The sequence below is a fragment of the Dermacentor albipictus genome, chromosome 2, assembly GCF_038994185.2.
Source record: "Dermacentor albipictus isolate Rhodes 1998 colony chromosome 2, USDA_Dalb.pri_finalv2, whole genome shotgun sequence".
Lineage (NCBI taxonomy): Eukaryota > Metazoa > Arthropoda > Arachnida > Ixodida > Ixodidae > Dermacentor > Dermacentor albipictus.
In genome coordinates, this window is record NC_091822.1 from 98,887,400 (window position 1) to 98,898,063 (window position 10,664).

General features: G+C 47.7%; 1 non-coding gene across 1 annotated transcript; it reads left to right on the top strand.

Moving 5' to 3' along the window:
- The first annotated feature begins 8,711 nt into the window (after window positions 1–8,711).
- On the top strand, window positions 8,712–8,784 carry TRNAR-UCG (transfer RNA arginine (anticodon UCG)). Its single transcript has one exon. It is a non-coding gene; the product is annotated as a tRNA-Arg (tRNA).
- The last annotated feature ends 1,880 nt before the right edge of the window (window positions 8,785–10,664 follow it).

The following is a 10,664-nucleotide window of genomic DNA, read 5'->3' on the forward strand; positions in this document are numbered from 1 at the left end:
AGGTGACGCGGCAATGCATCAGTGCGAAAAAGAAAGAGACAATAACAATAAAAGATGGTTAAAAACGCGGAGTAATAGCAAACGGCGACGCATGGCAGCGACGGCGGTTTGCCTGATGGCGTCCACTCTTTTGTGCCGTTGGTTCATTGGCTGTTCACATCAACAAAAGCAAAAACAAACACATGTATAGAGAGGTAAAAAGAAAGGAGGTGCGCGCATAATGCTTTCCAATCAAGAATGTGTGTACCTCTGTGTGATCCTGCCATTGACGCAGACTCTTTGCTCGGTCCCCCCGCAGGCAGAGGTACAGCGTGTGCACCCGACGCATTACGCGATTCCGGTGATCGTGGGCGCATCGTCCAACGTCATCATGCCGGCGTCGGCCCCGCTCGAGCTGGTGCACGAATTGGCGCGGGTGTCCTTCTGCAAGCTGGTACGTGTCCCACTTCCCACGCGGTTCACCACAATTCACTTAAACGGGTACTAGGTGGTAGCACAAAAAAAGTGTTTTTTTTTGTTATCTCGATGGCATGGATAGCTGTGTAAAGCCGCTAAATTAGACTATTGGGAGGGGAACGAATATTTACGTTATTTTCCAATGTTCGATCAAACTGCGTGCAAATTGCCGCGCTATCTTCCCAGTAAATGAGTGTACTGGGGAGATCCTCATAGTAGGCGTGGTATTCTTTTGCAGTTGCTTATCTCTCAAATTACGCCTTTGTTGGTTTCAAGGGTACAGTATAATCTTCATCTTCAGCGAATTTCGCAAATAAAAGCTTCACTTTAAAATGATATGATGCCCTAAATCGAAATTATGCTTCCTAGAATGCGTAAAACCCAGCTTTCTCTAGTGCAGCAAATTTCATTCAAGTCCAAATCCGTACATCTGTCGACTGTGGAGAGCACTTCTGCCTGTCACATGTATTTGAATAGGAACTTCAGAACTTGGCGTCGCGTCATACTTCCTCCTAACGGATCATATACTCATCAGTCCTCTTCTTCCTCCTCTTCTTTTTCAGCTTCTGTTTGGCTTGCTCGCAAAGGCCATCGTCGTGAGCATGGTCATCGTGATGGTCAACGTAGCGGACAAGTACGGCATTCCCAGCGCCCAAAGGACTCCGGAATGAGCCGCTACCTTTTACGGAGTCATATATTTCGGTTTCGCCCCAAACTGCGATTTGCTACGTCGTATTGAGGAACGCAGATTTTAGCGCATGAACTGTACACAACTTTAACTTTGTTTTCTCTGTTACTGTGGCAACTTCGTAACAAGCCTTTTTGGGACACTCGATGGTAATGCTTCAGCCCCCCACACGCCTCGTCACCCTCCTCGTTAATATGCGTTTTATATTAGTCTTTCTACCAGTGCTGTTAACCAGTCTGTTTCCGTCTCCTTGGCGTTCCCTCCTTTTCGTCTTTCTTTCTTTATTTTGGTTCAGTTGGACATTTGGTATCTTTTGAATGAGAATCGATGTTTGCTGGACCTCGTTTATTATTTATTCTTTGTTACTGCACATAGTGAATATAGCCATCGGCTCATCATGAGCGCTGCGTACATTACCACACACTGTGCATCAGGACGGGCGACTCAGGCCACCTTGCTGCGAGTCTGCTCAGCGAGGGAGTCGGATGTTGCGAGCCAACTTGCTCTATCGATTTAACGAAGCGAAACACGCGACTTCCTGCGATGCAGCAGCGCTGAAGACAATGTTACCAGTTGCAAGAGGTCTCGTCACCGCAGCATGGTAACTATATATTGCTACGCGAGACACCTATGGCACCAGCATGGACTACCGATGTGTTGCATTGCAGTTGGGGTAACCTGTGTATTACGGCGCAGTCCACGTTGAAGTATAGTGCACGGTGAGAACCGGATCTTTAGTGCGCACATATATATTCCATAATGACAATACGTGCGCTTCAATTTTTTTTGTCGGCGAAGGGACTTGTAGAACTTGTCCTACGTGATCGTGGGGCATGGAAGTACATGACCGGGACTTAGACTTGAAAATGGTATGTCATGCGCACGCGTTATGCCCCACATGCTATCCCTGCAGAGAAGCATTTTATGCCTTTAGCGCCTCAAGGAGCCATTCACGAAATAAAAAAATACGCATTTAAGGCCGCACAATGTGGTGGCAGGGTCATTTCTCCTAATAAAATATTCTAGTTTGCGTTGTCCCCAAGGGAAGCGGCGTGCGAGTGTCTTGCCTGACGGGCTTCTTTTGTGTGCGGGCCGAACACTCGCTGCCAGCGACCGCATGTTTTAACGTTACAAGGGAATGCACAGCCGAGGTCTCCACACAAGTGACAATGGCACACATAAATTGCCTGCGGCAAATTCTCGAAACCTCGCCAGACTGACGCACAACTTTCGCACGCAGTAGTATCGAGTGCAAATGAATTGTGGCGGCTGTAAAACTAGGTTGTTTACTACTTCGTCTTTGTAATAATGCCGTCACAAACTTTAAATTCAAGTGAACTCGAGCTTTTCGGGATGGCAGCCCTTAAGGGATAACCCCCAGTTTGTATTTAATAATAAAAAAAAACGGCAGAAAAGAAGCGAAAAATTCCGTAAGTGTGCACTTCCACGAATCTCGTTCGACCCAATGATGACGGCGGACCTCGGACTAAAGAGGCGACAAGATGCTGACTGGTGCCACTACCCCTGCCGCTCTCCGTTCGTCGAACGATCCAAACTTTCGGAGCACGTATCTCGATTTCGATAGAATTAAAGGCCGCAGGTTGGCCATCTTAATTGAGGATAAGTTACGCGAGGGAATGCAATGACTGTACTCATGTGGATCATTCAAGGGCCATCGGCGTAGGGAGTAATAATCAAAAGTATCTGGTATATAGGCGAAGGCACGTAAAGGCAGTGGAGAAGGAGAATGTGGCACGAAGTATATATAGGAGGAGCGTAGAGCTGCACGCACTCAAGGCTAGCGCTCGCTTTCGGGCTATTGGTACATGACTAGACTGGGTTTGAGGTGGAAAATAAGACACTAAGCGTAGTTGTGATCGTAAGTGATTTAATTAACCGATGCTTGAATACATATAAGCTGCAGATATACGCATATCATTAGAAGCCAACAAACAGACACCAACGACAACATGGGAAATTATTTGTGCTTACTAATTGAATTAAAGAAATTGTAAATTATTTGAATTCAACGTGGATGAAAAGACTTGCCGCAGGTGGGGAACGATCCGACGTCTTTGCATTACGCGTGCGATGCCCTACCAATTGATCTACCGCCCGCACCGTCTTCCCATCCACTTTCTGGGGTATTTATGTGTTACTATTAGTTATTATTACGCCCATCCTTTCCATCAAACTGTGGCATTAATCTGGACTCCCGCGCATGCAGGCCTTGCCGGAAACGAGGCGCCTCATGCCAGTACCCGAGGACTTACAGTCCGGGCTCAGGCATCAGATGTGTCGGACCTCGCCACGGAGGAGGCGCCGTTCACAGCACGGGATCGACTTATTACTTACCACGACATCTGCACACACTACCGATTAGACCGCTTAACCTTTCCGCCACTCATTAGCAAATCCCCGCGTAGGTGTGAAGTTCTGTGGCGACAGCTGCAGGCTCGCACCTTTCCGTTCCCTTACCTCCTTCCACCGCATTCATCCCGCCATTTACCTTTCTCCCTCTTGTAAATTCTGTGTCTCTCCCAAAGCAGACTTTAAGCACATCACGTGGGGGTGCCCTAACCACCCCCTTCCCGCTTTCCTCAAGCAATTTATATCTAGTGAGGAGCAGTTGGAGGCTGTCTTGCGCAGCTTCAGGCCCGATCTTCAGGAGGCCATCCTGGAGTGGGCTGAGAAAATAAAGGAGGCCTACTTCAAGTAGTTCCTCCCCCCACCCTCTATTCCATTGCCCCCTTCTCTTTAAAGAGCGATAAATAAAGTTTTGCATCATCATCATCATCATAAGCGCTAACCCTGGGAGTGTTAGCCAGCGCCACTACTCACAAACCATAACGGCGGATGTGGAATATCCTTTTCTGCCGCAGGCGTCACGAGTACGTGATCTTCTTGGGTAAAGGCAGCTGGTGAATAAACCTACATGTATTACCTGAAGGCATCAGTGTTGCCGGATTTGAGGCCCTCGTTATGTAATGAACGAGAAGAAAAGGCGCTAACCAAGGGGCCCGATCTTATTAATCATATCATGAGAAGCCAACAAACAAGGACACCAAGGACAACACAGGGAGAATTACTCGTACATATTAATTGGAATAACGAAATTATAAATTATTGGAATTCAAAGTTTATGCAAAAAACAACTTGCCGCAGGTGGGGAACAATCCCACGTCTTCGCATTACGTGAGCGATGCTGTGCCAATTGAGCTACTGGGGCGCCGTCTTCCACTCAACGTCTCTTCACGCAGTGCTATGTGTGACCTCGTGTCAATGCCTGCGTGGTCATGCGTGCGTATCAATGCGTGCGTGGTCATGTTCCTGTATTGAGTGTCAAACAACCAAGGTGACCCGTCACACTATTTCGCCATACTACGTTCCTACCTTCCGACCAGCGCTTGGACCATATAGACATAGTTGGTCCGTTTCCTCATCCTCGTGGCTACTCATAGATTTTGTCTATAACGGACTGTTCCACACGGTGGCCCGAGGTGGTCTCCATCGTGGTCATCACTGCAGAGACAGTGGCACGCGATTTTTTTCTGCGTGGTTTACACGTTTCGGATGTCCAGCCATTGTAATGACAGACTCGGGAGGACAGTTTTATTCCTCACTATTTGCTGCACTTGACCGCATTCCGGATGTGAAGCATTGCCGCACTACTGCTTACAATCCGTCCGCCAACGGCATCGTCGATGGTCTTCATCGGCAGCTCAAGATGGCTCTTGCAGGGTACCGGGATCGTGAGCACTGGACCGACCACTTTCCGTTCGTAATACTTGGACTTCGGGCTGTCCTCCGCCGCGACATTTGGTGCTCTAGGACAGAACTGGTTCATGGCGCCCCTCTACGTCATCGCGGCGACCTCTTCACCACTACCTACAACGTAGAGAGTATAGCACGCCACACCGCACGCTCACTCGAGCTCAAGCGTTTACACTCAGAATGCTACAAACAGACATAGCCCACGCAAAACAGACTACACCATTACATGCCTGAGCTTTACGACAAGTCTTATTGCACAAATTCCAATACATACCTTAACGTCTATTATTTACTCTGGCCGTGCTCGCAAGCTCACATAAACTCTGAACCGGACAAGCGCAAGTTTCAAAAAGCAATCCGGAGCGAAGAACTCGCTCCCCAACTCTGGGCCGTCCAGCACGTCCACGATGCCGCCAGGAAACTCAACCTCACTGTTCCGTCGTGAGAGACAGCCACTCCATGAGAGCCCAAAGCTCTCGTGGCCCGCAGGACCTTGAATAAAGTTGATTTCCTTCCTTCCTTCATTACAGAGAAGACAACTCCTCAACACGAACCTTATTTTCAACGCATCCGCGACTACTTCCGCGACCTCCAGCCCGTCCAGCCTAGGTAAGCCAGGCAACACGTATTCGCGCACCTGGACCTCGCGACTGCCACAGATGCCACAGATGACCTCGTGACTGCCACAGAGAGAAGGATCGAGGACACATGCCGTGTCATGGCATGTGTCCTAGATCCTTCTAGGTATTTGGTTTTGCGTCCCTGGTTGTGCCTGGGCGCGCAGTCTGCTCGGGCCAGCCCACGTAAGCAGACTTTAGGCGGTGTATTGAAGTCTTAATTTTAAATGCGTTCGCATTCGTATGCTTACCCAACGGGAAAACCGCCGCTTCGTCCATCCCGTAATAAGACGACGGCTTTCGAGATAACGCCCGCAGCAGCGAGCGAATTTCCCTTTGTGCTGCCTCCCGCTTCAACGCCAACGAAGTGACGAAAACACAGTGCTGAAGGTGCTTTCGGCAAACGCCCCACTCTGTCACTTTCGCAGATCGCTTTCAAGTTACAGCAAAGCGCGCCTCTTCAACACGTAAGCGGCGAGAACACAGCGCGAAGCTATGAGCAGTCGGCACTCTTTGTGGACATCGCAGATCACTTTCAAGCTGCGGCCCGCGCGCAGTGCCATAAAGAGCCGCCGCATAGTACGTTCACGGTTCAATAATAGTTCGACGCGGATGATCAGGCGCTAAAAGCGATAACGGTTTATAATGATGGGAACGTCATCAGTGCACCTGGCGCGTCTACTTGCAGTACATTGCATGCGTCGTCTCAATGCTCCTTGCACCGCCGTTGGCACCAGTGCGTGTCGCCATTGAGCTATCGTTAGTACGTGCCTATATAATCAAGTTTTATAACATTAGTAATGACACCGGGCTGCGTGGAGATGAGCAAGTGCCATAATGTATACGCATGCATACTTTGTCGAACTGCCAGAGGAGTTTCTGCGTGGCAATTTATTTATTTATTTGTTCCTTGACGTACCGCGCGATAGTTTGTTTAATATCCGTCGTGTGTGATGGCAGCTCCTTGCTATTTCGGCTGTAAGACAGATAGTGATGTCAACAAGGAGAGGACGCATGAGCGCAGCGATGATCTGGCTCGTGGTGCGAGAATCCTTCCATGTCCCACGTTTATCCCGGATTTTATAGATCGAAGCGCCTCGCACACCACGACCAACTTCTTATCACATCCCTTTATCCCCTTATCAAGTCTCAAAAAATTTCGTCCAATGTTACTTTATCTTCCGCACGCAACTCTTATATCGAAATAGCCCACGCGGCGTGTTTTTGAAAAACCTATTTTCTCTTAGCGACAGCTGGGTGAGCAGATTGTGCGTCCAGGCGTGACATCTCCCTAGTCCCATCAAGTACCTGCAAAGATCTAGAGCACTCGCCGTGGTGCTTCGGGGAAAAAGTACCTGGAAACGTGGTACACGCGAGCGGCGCATGGTGGCTCAGAGGCCGAGCACTGGGCTTCGGCGTAAATAGGGATGCGTGCCCCGGTGCGCCTTCCTTCCTTTGTCTCGGCGTCCAGGCGGCAGCGCCGACGCCACAGCAGAGTGTCAGACGCTGGCATAAGAACCCAACTACGATCCTCAGACGCATTTTACAGAGTAACGACGTAGTGAGCCCGGGAACGGGGTCTGACTGGGCTTCGCACGTGCTGGGTCCTGCCGCCTGTCGAGCTGTTAGCTATGGCCGCAGCTACCTCATCGGGAAACACATAGGGCTACTTACCGAAATTGGGCACCCTCGCGCTCGTCCGCGAAATGGCTCGAATGGCCACATTTATTGTTTACTATGTTACTCTATGCTTACACAGAGACATCAATGTATTACATGGTGTTGAGACTCAGGGGTAGCGTTTAGGCAAATAATCTTTTGTGCCATACGGATGAGTACGTCCGGGAATAGGAGCGAAAGAAAAAAGCTTGTTTTATCTATTGAAACAAGTAGTCATATTCTAGTCAGATCTCACACATGTCTGCAGACGTTAGGACACCTCGGCACACCCTCTCTGCACCAAGGGTCCGCTTCTAAAACGTTCATCTTCCCTAGTTCCCAACACAACGATATTTAAGTTCAAGCTCGTTAAAGTTAAAACAGTTCACGCTCGTTAAGTTCAAACAGTTCACGCTCCTTACCGCCTCCACGGCGGTAGGTGGAGGCGGTCGCTTCCAGGACAGCCGCTTGTTTGCCCGTCGCGATCGGTGTCGGACACTGCTGTCGCCATCCGGGCCACGCGGCTGCCCCGGGGCAAAACACCCAAAGAATGCGCACGGCCAATTTGACGCGCAACAATAGCAAGACCAATATATAAAGGTTGTTAACATCAACAAACCTATGGCTGCAGCAACAATAAAAATACAACATCATTGTGCATCAAAACTGACAGCAATACTTGAACAGAAGAAGGCCTTTTTCTTCTCCCAATCAAAAATTGTATTTAGAAACATGTAAGGCGAACATGACTAAACATTCACATGCAGTGTTGTCAGTGTTAACAACTTAAAAATACAATTAATAATAGAAAATATCATAACTCAGCAAAATACAGCCAAAGTTGCTTTCTCTTTGCTTTCCTAACGTGATGCAAACATGACAATTTGCCTGAGAAACTTGAATGGAAAACTGGACCTAACGTTCTTGATTAAATATTTATTTATCGGTTTTTACGGGCATGAACAACGATCTCATTACGAAGCACGCCGTAGTGGGGGAATCCGGAAATTTGGACAACCTGGGGGGTTTCTTTAACATGCACCTAAATCTATGTACACGGGCATTTCCGCATTTCGCCCCCGTCAAAATGTGGCTGCCGTTGCCGGGATTCGATCCCGCGACCTCGTGCTTAGTGGCCCAACAATTTAGAAAAATGTTTAGAATGTATGGCGGTGTGAGAAATTACACAAAAGGGTATACAGCTAAATTTAGAAGGATATCTGGGTCACCACTTTAAGCCTCAAACGACTTTTATGCTTCTTTTGTTTTTTGTGCAAGCAATGGTATTTAATTACTAGAAGACTTCCAGTTCGTGTTCCGCTCTTCCACATGCGACGGGCATGTACTAATCCTGCGCACGTTGAAGAGGACCAGCAATCAAGATAAGTGAGCGAGCAGCTTACGAATTTTAAATACGGCGGAAGTGTAGATAGGTACGCAAATATTATAAAAATCCAAAATGCTGAGGAGCAAGGCACTAAACAACTTGGTGATACTTGTTCCGCTCCGGCACGGTAGTCCGCGTGGCCTAATGGATAAGGCGTCTGACTTCGGATCAGAAGATTGCAGGTTCGAGTCCTGTCGCGGACGTAGCACGTTTTCTTTTATTGCTAATTGTTCGAAGAAGATTTTTCTGTTTTTTTTTTTCTTGTGTGCTCTTGTCTGCTCTTCTACAGCTGTATCAGAGTTGCACAATAACGAAACTAAAAAAAAGTGTGTGCCTGACGATTTGTTGTACCTATTAAATCACCCAACTACGGAAAGTGGTTTCAAGACATCGCTAAAGGCTGACACAAGCGTTAAATCCCGATCAAGAACGCAAACAGGACAGCACGCGCAGAACAAAAAAAGGGATTGACTGTTAACTTGAGATTTCACATTCTTTTTATTCCGATGGTCGCGTCAGCTAAAGGCTGGTGTGAATACGAGCGTGACCTATTCCCTGTTGCCAGTCTCCCCCAAGTGCCCACTCTTGTTGTGTATCTTTCTCTGCGGTTGCAATCTGTTATGGAACAGCGCTGTTCAAGTCAGTGAATCCCCTCGCATCATCAAGTTTATTCTGCAGTGGACTTGTCCTGAACGCTAATCCTACTAGACGTATACTTCACTTCACTTCACTTCACTTCACTTTATTACCTTAAAGACTCCGGTTATGGGGTATTACATAAGGGGTTGGCTTACAAATAAAGGTTACAGAGAGTGATATTCATGACAAACAAATGCAGTTAAGTTGTGCGCAAAAGTTGATGAACACGTGATGGCTGCAATGTTTCATACTGATGAAACGTTACTTTTAATGGTCGACAAAGCATACGTTTTCCCTCTTTGTATAATTGTAAGGATCTATACTTCCTTCATTGAATCTCGGTACATTGAAAAGGTAACCGTTTCATTCTTAATAGGTTACCAATGTTGAGAGTGGTCTGTTTTAGCATACTGATAATTGTTCGTAGTTCTTGTATTTTTGCTACTTTTTGTGTTGATTGCTTTGTTATATTATAACTTAGCTGCCGTTTTTAACGCATTTTCAGCAATTGCACTTTGGCATTTGATAGGGGGCCTTCCTATAGCACTGTGCTGCTGGGCCTCCTCCGGAACGTTCACTTACGTTATATTTTCCATTAAAAACCAGATGAGCTTGATCCTGACCGAGTCCGTGAACGCCCCAAAGTAGAAGTCGAAAGAAAATTAAGGAACAGAAATGCTGGGCATATTGGGCCTCTTGAATTTTCCATAGCTGCCTCTGGTGGTTCAGATTTGCGGTACCAAGTTTCTTACCAAATCTGCCCTCTCTCAGGGCTGTAGTTCAATTTTCGCTAACTACAGTCAAAGACCTTTATAATGAAGCACTTTGCACCTCAAAATATTCGTTATACAGCTTAATTCGTTCTAAACGTCGCGCACCGCACCGATCCCTATAGAGAAAGCTAGGCACGTTCAGCAAGAGAAAACCTTTACTCAACCTGAATTGTAGAAAGGCTGAGTCAGTATTTCTTGTGCGCACTTCTAGTGCCGGAATTTTTGACTGCAGATGACGTTACTGCAAGGACCGTCGCGGCAGGCTTCGCGCTGAAACGCGACAGCGATGAAAGGCATAACTGCATGATCGTCGAATGCAGTCATTGTTTTCCTTTCCGTGAAAGTTCCTCCTTCGCCTTTACAGGCTCTTTGTCACCGTTGCCCTCGTTTACACATTCATCCTTTCCTCCCAATAGAAGGCTTTGAAAACATAATCGGTCGTCGGTTACGATACCATCTTCGCGTCGTCATCAACTGTGACTTACTCGTCAGCCGCCGCAACGGCGTCACAAGCAGCGTACGAATTGACCGATTTCGGAGACAGTGCAGCGAGACTGGCCTACATCCGCTGGCCTACATCAACATGTTCGTCGAGCGCGTGGCTAGCGATTCCGTTAGCGCTAGCGCAAATCGGAGCTCAGCGGCGTCTGCGGCAGGAGGAAGGAAGGAAA